The 20,019-nt window shown below is 28.0% G+C and overlaps 1 protein-coding gene and 1 non-coding gene across 4 annotated transcripts in view; one reads left to right on the top strand and one right to left on the bottom strand.

Moving 5' to 3' along the window:
• Positions 1 to 20,019, top strand: part of LOC129907574 (putative uncharacterized protein DDB_G0286901) — a 183,002-nt gene that overhangs the window by 67,007 nt on the left and 95,976 nt on the right. The window contains exon 2 of one of the 3 annotated variants that reach the window (XM_055983855.1): positions 18,733 to 19,933. The exons of the other annotated variants lie outside the window; for them this stretch is intronic. The gene's annotated coding sequence lies outside the window, so the exon portion shown is untranslated. The remainder of the gene's footprint in view (positions 1 to 18,732; positions 19,934 to 20,019) is intronic. 3 annotated transcript variants of the gene reach the window in all.
• Positions 9,881 to 9,952, bottom strand: Trnad-guc (transfer RNA aspartic acid (anticodon GUC)). The gene has a single exon. It is a non-coding gene; the product is annotated as a tRNA-Asp (tRNA).

The raw sequence follows: 20,019 nt of genomic DNA on the forward strand, positions 1-20,019 counted from the left end.
AATGTCTTTTTTCGATGTTTTTTAACAATTTGTTCCCCATTCTAAGTCAAAATGCCCTCCCGTGTATACAAAAATGCTTATAACTCAAAAAAGGGATCAGGTACGAAGTTTACATATTTAGAATCCTGAAATCAGTCCAAACAATCCTGCATCATTACTTTTGGGGTCCATTTTTGTAAAACCTGCCACGTCTTCAAGATAATCCGTGAGGCCTAAGTGTCAAATATACTTGTTTTATACTTTAATATTTACCTGGTTTTTGTTTAGTTTTAGTACTTCGTCGATGAACAAAAAATTAAAAAAAAAAAAGAAAAAAGATTTTAAAAATAAATAAAAATATGAAGATATAAAAATATAAAAAAATAAAAATATAAAAAAATAAAAATATATTTTAAAATAAAAAATTAATAAAAAAAGGAAGATATAAAAATATAAAAAACAAAAATAAAAAAAAAAATATTAAAAAATTTACAAAAACTATGAAAATTGTTAAAAATAGAAAAAAATGAATGCAAACATAAAATTAGTAAAAAAATAAAAAAATGTAAAAAATATGAAAAATAATAAAAAATAATTTATTTTTCAATTAAAAAAAATGAACAAAAAAAGAATTAAAAGGAAGTAAAAAAAAAACAAAATAAAACCAAAACCAAAACCAAAAAACCTAAAACAAGAAAATACTATTAAAATTAAAATAAAGTAGAATAAAAAGAAATTACAATAATAAATACAAATTAATTATGCGTAAAAAATTACGCGCTGGAACTGTATGAGTCTCAATAAAATTAATTTTAATAAATACAAAAGAAAATATTAAAAAAATATTTAGGTAAATACATAATAATAAAACATTTTTTTTTATTCTTTTTTTTTATAAATTCGCGTTTTGAATTATATTTTAATAAGTTATAAAGAAACTTGATCTTTTATAAAAAGAAAAAAATAAATAGCTTTCTAAGAAACAAGTAGTTTTAGTTTTTTCTCTAAACTACAAAATTTTTTCGCTTTTGGTTCTCTGTTTTAGACTTAAAACTAATAACAGCACTGAATTTTGAAAATTTAATTAGTATCTACTTAATTACATAAAATTTTGAAAAAATTGTGTCCAAATTTTTGTTTGCAACTTTTTTTTTCAAAATTTTGACTTTGAAAATATGTAAGTTTATCAAAAACTGTTTCTTAAAACAGCAACAAAATAAAAAAAAGGTTATTGGCTTTACAAAAAGGTATAGCGCGTCATTGTTAATTTTTAATATTTTTTTTTTTTTCAAATTAAGTCAAGTTTTTAGAAAATTGGAGTGGAATAGAACCTCCCCCCCTCCCATACGACTTTTTTTCTAATCTTGACCCAACCTACACTCTTAGGTTTTTGGCATATTCACGCTGTATATTCTGACTGTTCTATTTTTTCTTCTACGACAAAAAAAAATCAAACTCATAAATCTCCGATCAATACTAACTTTTTTGAGTTTTTTTTTCCAAATTCCATCTAATCACTATTCAGTTATTTCCTACTTAGTAACCACCACCCATATAAACAGTTCCCACTAAAAGCAAATTAACGCAAAAAACAAAAACCTTTTGTGGGGCGGCATTCTCATCGTGTGATGCAATGGAATGCATTTCAAATCCATTCAAAATTCCGCCCTGCTCCCATGACAGGGTACACAGAACACTGCACAATTGCGTTGCGCGTTTATCGTAATTAGACGCTTTGTGTATTGATACATCTCTGTCCTTGGAATACTTTTTTGAAGAGTGAGTGGGGGGGGGGGGGGGGGGGTTGGTATTTTTACGTAAATGTCATTTAAAAGGAAAATCGCTTGAGTGCGTTTTTGGAATTTTTCGTGTTTGTTTTTTTTTTTTATAACTGACACGACTAGAATAGTTACTATCATAGTTGTTGGTGTGTGTAAAACAAAAAATAAAATCAATAATCCCAAAACTATGAACATGTACAAAATCGAAATTTATATAGTGTTCATATTTTTTTTTGTATGAATAAATTTCTGATTATAAATTTAATTATGTGAAAAGGCCAAGGCTTTGCGCAATTGAATTCCACACCACACAAAAGCGATTAACAGCATCACGAACTTGGCGCTCGCTGCACCCTTTCTATACAAATAAAAATATATAGTATATCTACATCTACAGCAACAACAAAGTGTCTCGTTCAAATATTCAAAGTGAGACACAAAGATTTTGCGCGCTCTAAAAATAACACCCATAATTATGGTGACCGTTTTTCTTTTTAATTTAAAAAAATAATAAATCTGTCGCAGTTTTTGAAATAATGCACAGAGAAAAATATGACCCGCTAAAAACTAACAGATTGCCATATTGTTTTACCGTCCATACATTTCATAAGGAAATCTTATTAAAATCAACGATTAATAAGGTTTTTTTAAGGAGATTTCTTATTATTTTTATAGAGAAAATCTTATTAAAATTTGACTGAAAAGTTGATTTTTTTTTGCAACTTAGCACTAAAACAAAAATCGCGATCAATATATTCATGGCAGGTTGGTTCAGGTGGTAAGGTGGGCGACTAATGATTTGAAGTCTCCAGTTCGATTCCCAGCCTGGTCATCGTTTTTTTTTAATTTTTTGTAGATTTTAAAACAATAAGGAAAACCCGATTGTTTTAATAAGGTTTCCTTCTTGGATGAAAACCATAGAGAAATCTTATTGTTTTTGTTCTATTTTATGTGGTCTATTTTTCTCTGTGTGTTCAGACAGTTTTTCAAAACAACGATTAAGAAATGTATGTCTTTCGGAAAAGAAAGGTTCTTCTGGAAAGATTAACATTAAACAACTTTTTGGTTAATGGGCTTAAAAGAATTTACCTATTGTAAAAAAACAAGTGGCCTTCGGATGCTGCCTTGCGGTACACCATGAAGTTTTAAACTAAAGGAGTGATTTAGGCTTCCAGGTTACTATCAAACTTTGCTCAAGAAAGCTTAAAAAGGCAATATCTGAGTATAAATTGAAAGTCAAATTGATTCATCAAAATTTGAGTCAATTTAAGTTGTGTCTTATCTCGAAGTGAATGAAGATGAATTTACTGGGATAAATTGTCCCATGTTGTAATGAGTGGATCTACGTTGACAACTAAATTTATTTCTCTGAACTCATCTCAACTCGAAGTAAAATTCAACGGACTCGGTACACCTTCCCTCGGAAAAAACGGAATTTTGAGAGGAGTGTTATACAAATTCGATTACCTTGTAGCCTACAATGTAGAAAAAATTCAGTTTGAGTTAGATGAAGTAACTTGTCGCGAGTAAAACTGAGTCTAACTGCTATGGATCAACTTAACATAACTCATCATGAAAGGACTTTTCCCAACTATCTCTACTTACAACTTAGGATTGATCTTAAATTTGAGTTATAAAATTTTGAGTTATAGGTAATATTAGAATTTATGTATTTCGCTTGCCAATACGTGAAAGTGTAGTTGAGTTGTCTGAATTGAATTTTCCTTTTTATTCGAATTGGTTTGACTTTTCCTTAGAGTAAATGTCAAGATTAAAATGATTTTTCCGGAATTGGGTTTAAATGAGTAGATCTGCTTTTGATTCGTATGAAAACCTCAAAAGTCTTATTTCTGGATATTCCTTTAAATGCACTGAATACCAAAAACTCATTGAAATGTATCCCTATTTCAATCGTAGTTTGTTTATCTGCAATCATTCTAAAAGTTAAGACAATATGTTTCTGCGTTTAAGAGCTATGCGATGGCTTGTACCAAAAGTCGATCTTTTGAGTCAGATATTTTCGGACTCACAAATTAAGGTGAATCTCGGTAGTTATTACATAATGTAAATGTCAAATAATAATATTTTCTTCCAAACGAAAAAACTATAAATAATTTTAAAAATCTAAAAAAAAAAAACGATGAAGAAGAAAATGGTAATAAATCATTCCATTGCATAAAAGTACCCATTTTAATTTTCTAATTAATTTTAATTTCAGAAAAAATTAAATTTTTGAATGAAAAAAAAAAGAATGATTGAGTATTTTTTGTTGACATTTTAGTGTTCATGTATTAGTGCTTCTGATTTTAAATCGAGAAGAAAATTTCTCTTCTGAGAAGCGTTCTAGCTGTCATTTTCATGCCAAAAAAAAACGGGTTCAAAAGGCTTCTGAATGCTTCCGAACGCTTCTGGACGTCCAATCGAAAACGACATAAGATTGAGATAATTTTTGGACAACTGAAAACTCTTACATATATCAGCAGAAGAAAGTTGTAGAAAAACAGATCCAATCGAAAACGACATAAGATTGAGATAATTTTTGGACAACTGAAAACTCTTACATATATCAGCAGAAGAAAGTTGTAGAAAAACAGATTTTGGCCTTGATACGTGTTGATTTATTGTTGTCGTACAAGATCCGGCCACATACCGACCTTCCATTTTAAGTGGCACGTTCAAATTTTCTAGAAGGCAATATATGAGGCGTTTAAAATAATAATGGAATAAGAGCGATCCCGCTCTTGAGGCAAAAAAAAATTGATTTAAAAAAGTGATTTAACTCTTTCAGTTTTCAAACCACCTTTTCAATTTTTTTTACATTTTTTTTCCATGCTATCTGGCGGATTCCTTTTTTGCATTTCCCGTTTGTATGCTTTTCAACTTAGTTCATGTTAATTTGTATTTTTTTCCCCGAATGCAGTACTAAAAGAGTAGCAGTTCCCACATTTTGCAGAAGGGAAAAACCTTCTTTGAAGTATTGCACAAAAACTACAGCTATTTTTATTTATTTCTTATATTGAAATTCATTTTTAAATTCTAAAATGTGTAAAAATAAAATAAAAAAATAACGATTTAAAAAAAAAACTATGTATTTGTATTTTTCTAATCAAATAACCATTAAAAATATAATTATAAACGAAAATTGTAAATTTTATCTTTCACTAAAAAGTGTGACTGAAAATGTTTAAATAGGAAAAAAAAAAAAAATTAAAAACGCTAACAATAACATTAATAAGTTTTTAGAAAAGTGCCTCATATGTATCTTAAGTTTTTTTCTTATTTATCTTTGGGGAAATTTATGAAAACTTTTCGGAACTTGAACCATAAAGTTAAGGCCATTTGCTGAAGCTTAACCTATATAGAGCATAAACTCTAATTCTCTACATTAGTAGAAAAAAAAAAAAAAAACACAAATGGTCACACCACACGACCAAAGATGCATTCAAACAGCATCATCATATAGCTTGAATTAAAATCTATTGCGCGTTTTATTTTTAAGTTAAAATAAAATAGAAAATTTATTTCAACTGCGATTTATTTTTGGCTTTATAACAAATCCGTCAACGATGCCGCAAAAACTATAAACTATCAACCACAACAACAACAACAACGACTATGAGGAGAGCTTTATTTGTTGTACTTTGAACAGACACTATATGCACACTCTGCCTGATAGTGCATACCTACGGTATATGCCTCCTCTGTTGTCTACTGCCTTGAACTCCTTTTGCTTTTGGGGTGAGACTAGAAATAAACATGGAGTAGGTACCGTTTGCAGTTATGTTGTGCTAATTTATATATTTTTTTGTTTTTGTTTCAATTCAAAGTTTCTTATAAGGCGCCAATGATATCAGGACCAAAGAGTGTCTGTCGTCTCTGGGTAAAGTCTGATGGTCGTCTCTTTAAAGCAAAGTGTAAAGAAAAAGGTATATTCTCCTTTGTTTTGCAAGTTGCAAATTGCAACCCTCTTCGCTCTAAAAGAGGAAGCAAAAATAAAAATACGAGGACAGACTTATGAGATTGTGGGGTGGTTCAGTTTTGATTATTTATCGCCATTAGTCGGGTGCGGAAGACAATATTTTGTTTAAACATTTTTCATTTTTTTTTCTATTTTTAAACAAAATCATAAATACCTCGTCGTAGTAAAGACTAGTACTACTTACTCATAAAGACGTGGAATTTTTAATTGCTTTTATTTTTTTTTTAAAGAGGGTGGGTGATTATAATATATCTCACAAGAAAATATGTATTTTTAGTTTGTTCTATGAGGTGTGAAATTTAATTGACCTTGATATTGTAAATATTTTTAAAAATTATTTTTATTCGTAAAAATATCTACCTACATTTATTTCAAGTGGAAAAATGTGTTTCATTCAATGAAAATGGGGGAACTTCTGTAAAATTTAAATTTGTTTACACACGCAGAAGGCAACAAACTTTTGAATAAAATAAGAAGTAATATACACAAAAATGAAAGAGGAATTTAAAAAAAATCAATAAAAACAAAACTGATTGATAATAATAATTATACTTAGATCTTCGAGGTCATTTGAGTAATGAACAAATTTTAAATTTGTGTTTTTTTTTTTTCAAGGATTGAAGCAGGTGTTTGTAAGTAGGTACCTATTAACATAAAAGTTACCTACGTATTTTTTTTTGATTCAGTTCGTTAAATTAACGTACACAACGCACTAACCATACATGCGTTTTTTTTACGTAGTTCAAGGCTTGATATTGAAAATATTAACCTAATAATTCACGCTGCAAAAAAAATTAAACCACATTTTTCGTTTATAAAGTAACTTCATGTAATATGAAGCAAAGGGATATTGTAGATCAGTGTTTGCCAACCTTTTTTGTGATATGCATGCCCCAACAGAATCTTTCAAAAACCTTTATGTCCCCCTAACATTATGTGTTGGAAAAATTTAACACCTGCAGAAATGATGTTACAAAAATAAGTAAATACAATACGTTTGAAAAAATATATAAACATTTGATTAATATGTTAAGTGAAATAACAGATCATAACATTGACATGAACGTCAGAACAGAAAAAAACCAAATATTTCACAGTTTTCACAAAAGCAAGCACCTTCAGATAATCTTCGTCCTGAAATGTTCAAAACAGGGGGTCATTGACGCTCCGTTGTTAAAACTTTTTTTTTTTTAATTAATGTTGTCACTAGTTAACTTTAAAATGACCCAGAGCGAAATTTGATCGATCGCCTTTTTGTTAATTATTGGCAAATCGCCTTAAAAAAAACATGGATGTATTAAAGATGTTCCCAAAATGATTGTTCCCAAAATGATTGCCGAAACAATTTTTTTTTACCTATACTAAAAATTTGTGATTTTTTTTTTTTAATTACTTTGGCAAACTCGGGCACACTGATAATATATAGGTTAGACCATGTTGTGTTGTGTTGCGCTATTTTAAAAACACTAATGTTAAAAAAAAAAAACAACGAAAAAAGTGAAAATTTTCCGTATTTTCAATTTCAATTCCGTATTTATTATTTCCGTATGTAAAAATAGAGTTGCATATACGATTATTTCTTTTTTTAGAATACCATAAATACCTTGATTGTCAATATTCATATCAAATTTTTTTTATCAAAATAGACAGAAATCTTTTAACGTAGGGTTCTTTCAATTCTTTGGTTTCATCAGTGTCTTTTTTGTTTTTGAGTCTTATCGATCATTATTGTCAATGTTTATAAAAATATTAACAAATTGATCCGCAAAACGAATATCTTCTAAACGGTTAAAGCAATCAATTTGATGCCATGCAATTTTTTGTAGAACGTTTAAGCCCCTACAATAATACATCTTGTTAATTTGAAAATAATGAAGTTTCAGTGAATTGGAAAATTTTTAAAAGTAAAAATTGTTTTTATAATTTTTTTTAACTTTGACCTCGAATATCTTTAGAATGGTTAGATTAATGAAAAAAGTTAACAACACCTTTTTTGTGGAGCAATCTGTTTCCTACAACAATATGTCATGCGCGTTTGATTATTATAATTTTTCAATTTATTACAAAATTAAGAACAAAAAACGAATTTTTAAAGATTTTCTCGATTTTTGGACCTCAAATATCTACTAAACGGTTAGATAATTGAAAAAAGTGTATAAGGTCTTTTTTGTAGAGCGTTCAATTTTCTACAAGAATATGTAAACAAATTTGCTGACAAATTAGCGTGAATTTCTCAATTCGAGTAAAAGATGGGAAAAAGTATCTAACACTATAAAAGTTTTAAAACTAGCATTATTTTAAAAACCTTAGATTAAACTGTATTGCCTGACCCTAATAAGTTATTTATTGTGTCTATTTACACTTTAATATTTGAAATTTTAAGTTATTGATTTTTTTTCAGGTATAATGTTTATTATGTTGTATAAATACGTTTTTCATTTAATGTCACACCCGTTAAAAAGAAATCTACTCATTTATTTTGTACCATTGAAAAATTAATACAAAGCAGAATTTTTTGTAAAAAAAATTCAGAAATTTGTTTTTTTTTTTTTTTCATTCAATGTTTCCAAATAATATCATCGCACTTATGAATCTTTCTTCTTGGTTCACAAAATATTTGTGAGTAAACACCACCACTTCCACCCTTTGCGTCACTTTTGCTCTAATTACCTAGGTACCTAAAGTAATTTTTCATTTCATTTAAGCTACCTCATATCTACCTCTCAACCTCACAAAGTCAACAAACATTCATCAAATTTTCAACTTCAGGTTTTTTTTTTTTTTATTTTTGTGAAACAAAAAAATCTACCAAACAATCCAAACTGGAAAAATCTGATAAGTTTGTTGAGCAAACTATGCGTACAATGTAGGCACCAGGGTTCGGACTTGAGTTTCAAAATTTCGAAGCAAATTTGAAAAAAAAGTGAAGTAGATCCCAAATTTCGGAAGTAGATTTCAAAATTAAACTTTCAAACCATTTATTTACAAAAAATTATTCTAAAAAAATTATTTTTCAACAAAATTATTTTTCTTTACTTTTTTTATTATAATCTTTTCCAAAAAACCTTTCTAATCTAGTGGTTGTAACGGTGCTTTGGGGTAAAACGGTTAATTCAGCATAATCTTACAAATTTTTGATCAGGAATTCTCCAAAATCAGTCAAAATTACTTTGATAAACTTTATTTATATCTCTAATTCGAAGAATAATTGACCTCCATTCATCATTTGAGATTTAAGTTGAGCTTTATTTCTCAATGCCTCGACCAGATTTAAAATTGAAGTTAAATCCCTTTCTCTAAATTTATTATTTGAAAAATATTTTTCAATCAAGAAATAGAAGTAGATCCTGAAAAAGAGAAGTAGGGAAGTAGATTTTATTTTTTTCCCAAAATCGAAGTAAATCTACTTCGATCGAAGTAAAGTCCGAACCCTGGTAGGCACCTATTCCTTTTGTATTCATGATCACTCTGTGTGTGACTGATCATAATAAAATACACCAAACAACAAACACACACACTCACTACAATTTCAAATTCTATTTCATTTTAAACAAAATAAAAACAACAACAAAAAACATGTTGATATTTTTATTTTTCTTCATTCACTTCACATTGAGTTTCTCCCGAAATATCAATAAGGTAATGTGAATTGATACGATCAAATTGTCATTTAGTAGGAGTAATAACTGACGGTTTTTACTTTTATTATAAGCCAAGTGATGATCATGGATTATGAATTTTTCTTGATTCTAAAATCGCCCACGGCGCTGATGGGGTTGCTCCTATCTAGTGTTAGTGGAATGACTGATGGTGACCAAAAAAAAATAATTAAATTTCAATTTTGAATTAAATTTTGTTCTTGAATGACGATTGAGTGCTTTGTAGTACTTTAATTTGTTGTTCTCTTAATTAAATATTTAACATTTTTGTTACTTTTATGTTCAATTAGATAGGAAATATTGGGCTTTTTCTTCCTTCTTATGATAATTAGAAAATGTTCGAACAAAATTCCTAAGAAATTAGAACTTCTTGATAATTTAAGTTTTTGTTAAATTTAATTTTATTAACAAAGAATTTTTTTTTCATTATTCCATTTAAATTTTGTTGACAGAAAAAAAAAAAAAAAATTATTTCATCGAATCTCCCCGACGGGGAATTGAACCCCGGTCTCCCGCGTGACAGGCGGGGATACTGACCACTATACTATCGAGGATGTTGAAATTATCTCTACATTATTAAATAAAAATTTACAAATTTTGTTTGAAAGAATTTTGTTTTCTATTGTTCTGTTCTGTAATCTAATGAATGAGATGAGAATAAATAATATAGATACACTGATTCTGATTGTGTTCACTATATTATTAATAAAGAAACTGCTTTTGTTTAAACAAATTTGCTGGGTGTTGTTTTATTTGAAAATTATTGCATTTAAAATTTTTTTAAATTTTTTTTTTGTGTTGGGGGTAATAAATGATTTTTTTTTTCATGCATTTGATCACCATTAAAAATTTTAAAAATATTTATTGCAAATAAAATATTTTATGTAGTTAACATTTAAATTAAAAAAAAAATTTGCATTTTTTATTTGCAATAACATTTTTTTAATGCAAAATATTTTTATTTGCAAACAATTTTCTTTTGATGGAATTTCTGTTATTTGTAATAAATATTTTTGAATTGGAACGCAAATGCATTAAAGAGATAAGTTGCTTTGTTTCCGTAATAGGGTAGAGTTGCCTATTTTCCGCCGTCTCCAGTTTCCGGCCACCTTTCCAAAAATTGTTATAACTAGGGATTTAATAGGGTTTATTCCAAAATTTTGCTCTTATACTATTCTCTTATTTGTTAGAACAGCATAAGAGTGAAAATTTGGAATAAACCTCTTCGAAATCACGATTTTATATAACGATTTTTCGAAAGGTGGCCGGAAACTAGAGACGGCCGAAAATAGGCAACTCTACCCTACCTACTTCCTCTTTTGGTAAAAGTTGATTAGAAGTTGATTAAGCTTTCAAAATAAAAATTCAAAAAAGAATATTTTTATTTAATTGTATATGATAAAGGTAAAGTAGTGCAAAAAATCAGTAAAAGAAAAAATTGTTACTCTCATGAAACTTGGTAAAAATCTTGTTTTAGAATAGAAATCAAGCATCAAAAGAGTATAAAAAAAACTTAAGTGAAAAGTGTTTTTTTTTTTTGCGGAAGACGGGAAAGTGAAAAATTGTTTCTGAAATGTAATGTTCAGGTACCTAACACATATTTTTAAGTTATTCTTTAACGCTGAATCGTGTACCTACCTGTCATAAAAAAAACGATTCTATGATAGTTAACAACATTGGTTAAAAAATGATATTTTTTTTGCCAAAGCCTACGGAATTTTTTTCATTTGGAATTTCAATTGTATATAAGAAATTTTTAGAATTTGGAATTCGAACTGACTTAATTTGCGAAATTATCAAATTTGGAATAAAAACATGCTATTAATAGAGATCTTTCTTTCCGAAAAGAAAGGGCAAGTGAAGTTTTTAACGATAATTTCTAGCCACTACACAAGGCAGTTTTCCTAGGGAACAATTATTTAGTAGCACGGGCTTAATTAATCAACCTCTGTATAACCGACTTGATGCAGAGAACATGGTGGTATTACTTTTTATTAAGTCTAATGCACGTCTTTTTAATTTCTCTCAGTAAACACTTATAATAAAAATGTTATTTATACATGTATCATTATTTTAATTCATTTATATTAATTTTTATATAAGATCCACATCTGCATCTGCAGATGTTAACTTTCAAAAATCCGCATCCGCAACATCTCAAGTAGGTACCTAACCTACCTTTGAATATCGGAAGTAAAAATGAAAATAGTCTCTTTTGTCTATGTGGACGACACATTATAATTTATTACAAATAATTTTTATTTGCTATTCACAAGTCAAATAACAAAAAAAAAGTAAAAAAATATACAAGTAAAAATGTTTTTATTATTATTTTTCAAAGCATTCAAAGGATAAAGTATATGTCAAATCAAGAATTTACGACCCTTTTCTATAATTTTCGTTTCGTTTGGCGTAAGCTAACATTTTAAGCAAAAATATGCCACCAAATTTGTTGTCATTAGCAAAATTTGTTTCTCATAATGAGTGACATTTTGCAAATTACTAAATATCATGCTTGGGTTTCAGGTTATGAGGTTGACAAAAACATAATACATGCATAGCTACATATTAAATTGATTTATTTGGAAAGAAAATTTATTTTCTCATTTTTTATTTTTTATGAAAAAAAGTTAATCGATTTCTGTGTGGGGCAGGTTCATGCCAAATAAAATTAAAGTTTTAAGAAAGCAAATATACCAAATTCAAAACATCATCATGAACTTTAAAAAAAAAGTCTCTTATTTTATATTCGCTATAGTGGTTTCCAGTAGAAATACCATCGTTAAAAATTTCAATAAAATTATACTAAAAATAAAAGTTTTTCAATAGAAAAAAATGTTCCACATACGCCACGGTGACCCATATTAATAATACATAGTTTGTTTCTTTAACAATCATTTTTATTTATTTTTTTTTTCAATTTTGATTTAAAAGATAATGATAATTAAGTTATAAAATAATTTTCTTTGATATTACTTCGGTTACTTCAATAATATGACTTCACCTCATATGTTTAATTTCAATGACAAAATTGTTGCAAAAGATTTAAACCAAAGTTATTACAATTTAAATATAATAAAATGCACGACTGGGTCGCACGAACTTGCTCTTAGAGTTAAAGTTGCTTAAATTTTTAAGACTTTTTATATAGAAATTTGGAAAAAAATTCGATTTTTAAAAAAATAAAATAAAATCTGAAATCAAATTGCCCTCCAAAACAAGTATGCAGTTTTGATTGATATATTAAGGTGCATTTTTAGAAAAAAAAAATTCAAAATCGTTAGAGCCGTTTTTTTAAATTCTAATTTTTTATAAATAATTTTTTGGAAAAAAAGTTTTAAGATAAAATTGGTATGCCATTTTGTAGAAATCACTAATCAACATCAAAAAACAAAATTTCAAAAAAATTCAATGTCCCGTTTTCGAAAATTTGATTTTTCAAAAAAAAAAAAAAAATGTTCAAATTTTTTTTAAAAATCCAAAAATTATTTTTTTGGAAGTTAAATCGAATAAGCAGTTTCGGAGATAATCGGATTTGAAAAAAAAACCCGGTTATAATAATTAATATGTAATAATTTTCAAAAAAAAAAATTTTTCATTAAAAGATATACCTTATCTTAAAAATAACACTTGAATTTTTTAGACAAAATCGTTGGAGCCGTTTTCGAGATATTTCAATTTTACTAAAATCGGTATATGACCGTTATTTTTGGTCCAAAAAATTTATTCCAAAAACCCCTCTGGAGAGTCGCCAAATAACGCTACATACCAAGTTTTACATTAATCGTTCCATCCGTTTAGGCTCTAGCCTACACAGACAGACAGACAGACAGACAGACAGACAGACAGACAGACAGACAGACAGGTAGACAGATAGACAGATAGACAGATATATGTATAGTACATATATCGCAAGTAAAAAAATTAAATGCGGCTTGTTAGTGGGAGCACAATTTTTCAACCCAAATACAAATTGGTTGACTCACTGTGAAATTCGTTTATATATTTTTATTATTTTCTCCAAAAAATTGTAAAAATTTAAGGTAAAGCACGTGATTTTAATGTACCCTGTATATTTCAGCAGGGTTCAGTAAACATCTTTAACTAAAGCTGCACCACTGACCTCCCATTTATCGTCTAGACATTGTACACTTAGGTGATAAAAAAAAACAATGAAATATCTACTCATAGTTCTATTTTTATTTTATTCCAATAATTTGAATGCAGACAAAAAAGTAAGAACAAAAAAAAAAATAATAAATTACCAATAACAAGCTTACAATAATAATAATAATGGACGAAAGGTTATTGTTCGACATTTTTATTTCCTCTTTATTTTTTTTTTTTTTGTTAAGGCGTAAAATCGTAATTTATGAAATATACCGTAATACCTTATTCAATTTGCAACTTTATTACTCCTTTGTTCGTTATATTGTTTTCATTTGTATCGAATTGTAAATTATTTTTATTGTTAAATTGATGGCTTTTGTTTATTTCAAAAAATAAAAAAAGAAATAAGTCAACATTGATGTGTACATGAGTTACACAAGCAACAGCAACTCAGGAACAACATCTGTGGAAATAAATTCGTCACACTTTGAGAATTCTAATTTCCGCATAGAATTTGCAATGCATATGAGAATAACAAGTGGTTTCTATTTTTATTTTATTTTTTTTTTTGATAATTTAGTTCCTATTTCATTTAAACGTTTTATCTTTATTTTTATCTTCCCGTTATTAGACCAAACAATTATATGGTTAACCTTTTTTTTCCGGTTCGAAACCAGATAAACCCAAAGGAAATCATTGTTGTTTAATTCACATCATCAAATTGTGCCCTAACCCATATTTAGTTCATAAAACATTTAACCAAAATCAGAGTTTAGCAATTTTCTGTGAGAAGAAGACATATATACAAAAGAATGATGAACCCTTGAAAGAACCCAAAATAATTCTTATCACATCATAAAAGCCTTTTAACATTAACATTCCCAAAGGTCTAATTTTGTAGGGATCATTTATTTAAACCCTTGAAGTTGTCGCCCCTACCAAATCTCAATCTAGACACGTATCTCGGAATCCTATCTTTATGCGAATCAAAATATTTGGCACCCTTTAAAGGATGTTTATGACTTCCTTTTTTTTTAACAGTGCGATAGCAAAAGACATTAAAAACAATAAAATGGTAATTCCCCACTCAATTCTCCAAGCCAAAAAGGCCGAAAATAATACTAAATAAAAAAATAAATAAAAAAACAACAACAACTCAATTTGTAATTACATAAGCTTGTTAGTTTTTGTAGACAGTAAATATGAATTAGTAGTAGTTGTAGGTTGGAGGTGGTGTTTGGTATGGGGATAGTTAAAAGGAACATAACTACCCACCTCATTTACCACCCCCGATTGACTGCCATAATAAAATAGACCAACAACAACAACAATAACAACAAAAAGCAGAAGCACGACGTCCATGAGTGTCTCTACTCCATCACAAATTGTTTTTGTTATGTGGGTTCTATGGATGTTTTTTTTTTTTGCGGGGTACTAAATCAGGATTTTTATTACCACCAACAACAACAACTTCTGTATACCACTTTATTCTTGGAGATATGTACTACATATAAGGTTTAAAGGCACTTACTTTGCAATGTGCGTAGGATGATCTCAATGACATGACGATGACGTGGGTACAAACAAATTAAAGCAAATATTTTATGGATTTAGGTTTTATTAGACCCGAAGAGGCAAGCAGGAGGCATTGAAATGTCCATAAAAGAATGACATAAGAACCCTAGATCCTATAGAAAGGGATAAAAATAGAATAATATGTTGCAATATTATGAGATAAGTTTTTTTTTCTCTTTTTTTTTAATATACTTATAATGTTAAGTGCGTTTTATTGGTAACCTATAAATAGCTTAAATAAGAATGCCAATCAAACACAGTGTTCAATTGGTATTTATTTTATCAACAACGACCTTATTGATGTAAATTAATTTTTTAACACAATAACGGCTTTATAAAAGAAGGTTCATAATTTTAACCTTAAATGTTTTAACCTTAATTTAAAAATCATTTTTTTAATGCATTTATTTTTCATTACATATTAAAAAAAAAAATATTTAATGCAAATGAAAACAAAATTTGCATTGACAAAAAAATATTTATTGCCACTGAAAAAAAATTTCATTGAAAATAAAATTTGTATTGCTATTGAAAAATATTTGCATTAAAAAAAAAAAAATAATTATTACAACTAAAAATATTTGGCATTAAAAAAATGTATGTAGAAAATAATGAACTGAAAAATATTTGCATTGAAAATAAAATTTTCAATGCAAATAAAAATATTTTGCATTAGGTTCAATGTTATAATTGACATAGCTAATATATTATTTATGATCAAATAGTCAAAATTGTAAGAAATTCGACAAATATTAAAAAAAAGAATATTGCACACATTTTGTACCTATTGATTTTTTTTTCAATTCATAAATTTTTTTATTTGCAATAAATTTTACAGTAACATTTTTTTTAATGCAAACAATTTGCAAATATATTTTTCAGTTGCAATAAATATTTTTTTTAATGAAAAATTTTTTTTTTGTTTGCAATAAATTTTTTTTTTGTAATAGGCGAAAAATATTGATTTGTACATAATACCATGAAGAGAATGTCGATTTTTAATACGTAGTATACTGTAAAAATTTTGTGGTAGTTCCTATGAAAATTTGGGTTACAACCGAGAATCTGCATTTTTTGACATTTTCACCTAAAGTCCATTTAACTTGTTATCGTTCTCTCTATTTACTGCGTCGACCTCAATCCTCCATCTGTTGCCTACCAGCCTAAACTGTTAATGTCCGTTGCACGAGTTTACATAAGTTTGCATGAATTTCCAAAACTTTGAAGCAGTTTTTCTCAAAACTACAATTTAGCAATTTCGTGATTTTGGATTTGTGCCCGATATGAGGCAACACCAAAATTGTATTTAAATTTAATACTTTAACAGCCTTATTCAATAGAATCCACTAAACGGGTGAATAGTTATGCAATGCATAAGGATTTATGTAGTCACTATTTAACTTTGCATAAATTCTTATTCATAAAAAAAATTATCGATTCATTATAGTTATATAATGAGTTTATTTAAAAAAAAATTACACAAAAGAGGAATTTTTTACATTTAGAACATCAAAAGCTTTTAGCTTATAATTTGTATTAACATATTGTATATATTGGAAATTTTGTCAGTAATTCATACCTTTAACTTCAAAAAAACACATAGCGCATTCAAATTAGTACAAATTCACAAAGAGGGTTACCAAATTTACTTTTTTTGGAACAAAATTTTTATTGAAAGTACTTTATCAGGTTACGGTAACCCTCAAATCATAAACAACAATTTTTTTTCTTTTTGAAAATGACTTGACGAAATTACTTTCTTTATACTTTTCCTGTAGCTCTGGTTTTTGAGATCTACTAAAGTATTGAACTGAACCGCACCAAAAAAACTTTTTCTAATAGAATTTGAAGCGTTTACTTATTTCAAACAATCATATTTTTTTTTTTTTTTTTTAGAGAAAAAGCTAAACAAAAATACCTTTTTTATTTTCTCATTATATTAATTTTTTTTATTTTAAAAGCTTACAAAAAAAATTATGCAATTTAAAAGCCAAGTATTTCGTCTTAAGAATAAAAACATTTTTAATTTTTACAATACGCAAAAAGTATAAAAATAATTTATTGAAAACAATCATTTTCATCAAAAAAAAACATTTATTTTTATGTTCCCATGCTATTAAATGAATTTTTTACCTAACAACCTATACCATGTGAAAGCTTATTATTTCACCTTTCATATGACGTATCAATCTCATTTCAAAGTTGCCTACAAGAGAAGTTAGAATTTTTTAAAGTCAACCATGTCGAATTTCCACTGGTGTTTTGAGGTTTTTCGCAAGTTTTTTGAATTAACATTGTGTAGCTTGTAGTTAGTCTATCGTTATGTGTGATATACCAAATGAAAGGTAATTGTATAAGGATGCTCATAAAAGTAATAAATAAAATTAAAATAATAAAATTTCTATCAGCTCTTGGTCAAAAGTTATAACCTGTTGAATTCTAAAATTTTATTTTACCGTTATCTAAAAATTGTGTCTACGAAAAAAAGATTGAAACTTCGCACACATATAGTCGTGGTCATGGTCTATCATTACTCCATATACTTTATTCCTGTATCTATTAAAGAAAAAAAGATAAAAATAAAAAACAATGAAAATCGGTTAAAAATGGTCAAAAAACGTGTTTTTTTAAAACTTGCTTCTTCCGTTATTCAGTCAAAACTCACTAAACGATTCCAATTTTTTGCACATGTATGCATAAAGCCAAAACCTACATTACCTTTAAGTTTTGCACGCTCCAAGAAAAAGCTAAAAATCAAAAACTACCCAAAAATACCCCTTAAAAACAAGGTGTTTTTCAAAAATTCATATTTCGAAACGCAAAGTCTTGGAAAAAAATCCGTAGTAGACCCCTGATTTTTTTTGCCCTCATCTTTCACCTGGCACCTTTAGAATTGTCAAAAATAATTTTCCATAAACAAAATCATCATTTTGTCATACCCACAACACCTGATCAACGTTCAAACAAAACGTTATAGAGGAGTTCCAGAATTTTTTAGAATTTTTTCTTAAATGCAGTTATTCTTAAATTAGTCTCATCTATCTATAGCAAAAAAAATCAACTCTCTACAACTTCGCGTTTAGATTTTAGCCCAAATTTCATCTTTCCGTTTTACCTTTGTTTACCCTATGAAATCAAGGAATTTTTAAAAACTCTTCTAATGTATTCAACTTAAGATTATTATTTTTCAAATAAGCTATAAAAGATTTTTGTATCTCTAATAGTCTATTTTTAATTTTTAATTGAAATTTTTGCCGCACTGCAAAACGTTAGAAAATGGCATCACTTTTTTTTATGGTGGCTGCCATGGTTCATCGATTTATAAGACGTTATCACGTCAAAAACTGATTTTTGAAATATTAAAACAAAAATAATAAAGTTACAACTTTCAAAAAACATGTAATATCTTGGCTCTAAAAAAAAAAAAACTCAGGTTCTATAATTATTGTAGATACACTAATTCGACTTTGATTGACTTTAAACTTGTAGAAAAGGTCAAAACTAATTTTGTTTTAAAATTTACAACCTCTTTCAAGTATTCCTTTTTTGTTCTAATTCCTCCTTATACTAATTTATTTTTATTTTATTTCATAAAATGTTTATATCAAATTTCTAACCACACGATTTTTTTTCGTTTTTCTCTTTTTAGGTAAGTTTCATTTCAACCATATATTTTACCTTAGAAACAGTAAGTACTATTATTATCTTGTGTTATTCAGAGCTTGGTTCAAAATTGCAAACCACAAATTCACATGAGCATAAAACATACGTGTCGTCGCAGTCTACATACGTTCTCTTAGTTAAAATATTACCCCATTATTTTTAAGGACTTGTCTCGTCTGCTCCTTAAAACAACACTTAATTATATCCTCGCAGGAAGTCGAAAGTTTTCTTATATGGTTTAATGGCTGTGCATAATATTTTCTGCACCAGAGTAGAAATTAGAAAGTACTTTTGCGTATATATTTAGTTATTTCGTATATAGCTCGTCATCATCCAACCTCTGCTCTTATAAAATACAGCCCCTTTTTTTTTACCGTATATAAATGCTAAAGCTGAAGCTTCATAATAATTAATTCCGGTTGTAGATTTTCTAAATCCGCCTCTAACATATACCTACTGGAGGTTTAGTGGTAGAAAATAATGATGGTTTCTGTGGTATGGTATATGGCGGGTGCCGCACCGCCCGATGCACATGCGGTAGACATCCGTCGTCTACTAAAAGTTTATCATATCAGGGGCGGTAAGTGTCACAGTCGCACGTCTATAATACTCGTAAGTCTTCATTAATTTGATATAGAAGCGTTGAAACTGCTTTGCTAGTAGCGCGTCTAACGTTAACCATCGCAACTCTACGTTTTTCTAACTGAAAATTGCATCTAAACTCTAAGATCACTGTTTTTTTGTGGGTAATTTTGAGTGAAAATCATTTTAACTTGGTTATAAACATTCGTCGTCGTCGTCTCGGTCTTGGTCGTTTGTGGTTTGAGACTCATTGTGCCCGTGATACTTAAAGTCTATCTTGAAGTTTCTCTAGAAAAAATCAAGTTGCAGTTTATTTTCATTTCTAAGTGCATTGTTTAGTTAGGTTTTTTGTTCGTATTTTTTTTTTTGCGTCATTTACGTGAAGTGTCAGCACCTATACACCAACCTACAAAAATAAAAAAAATAATTAAGTGGAAAACTATAGTTTCTTTTATTTCTAATAGCGAATGTGATACTTTTAAACGTAAATAAAACAAAAAAAAAGATACAATTGTAGCTTGTATTTACCACCTCGTCGTTATATGAGGTTAAGAGGATTAAATTTCTTTGTCATCCATCAAGCTTCAGAGAGAAACACTTTGTGGGTATGATTGTTTTAAGTTTTTAAATTTTTTGTGTGATGTCAAATGAAGGACATTTTTTTTTTTGTATTATGAAAAAGCTTTGCGAG

This window comes from Episyrphus balteatus, chromosome 1 (assembly GCF_945859705.1).
Source record: "Episyrphus balteatus chromosome 1, idEpiBalt1.1, whole genome shotgun sequence".
Taxonomy (NCBI): domain Eukaryota; kingdom Metazoa; phylum Arthropoda; class Insecta; order Diptera; family Syrphidae; genus Episyrphus; species Episyrphus balteatus.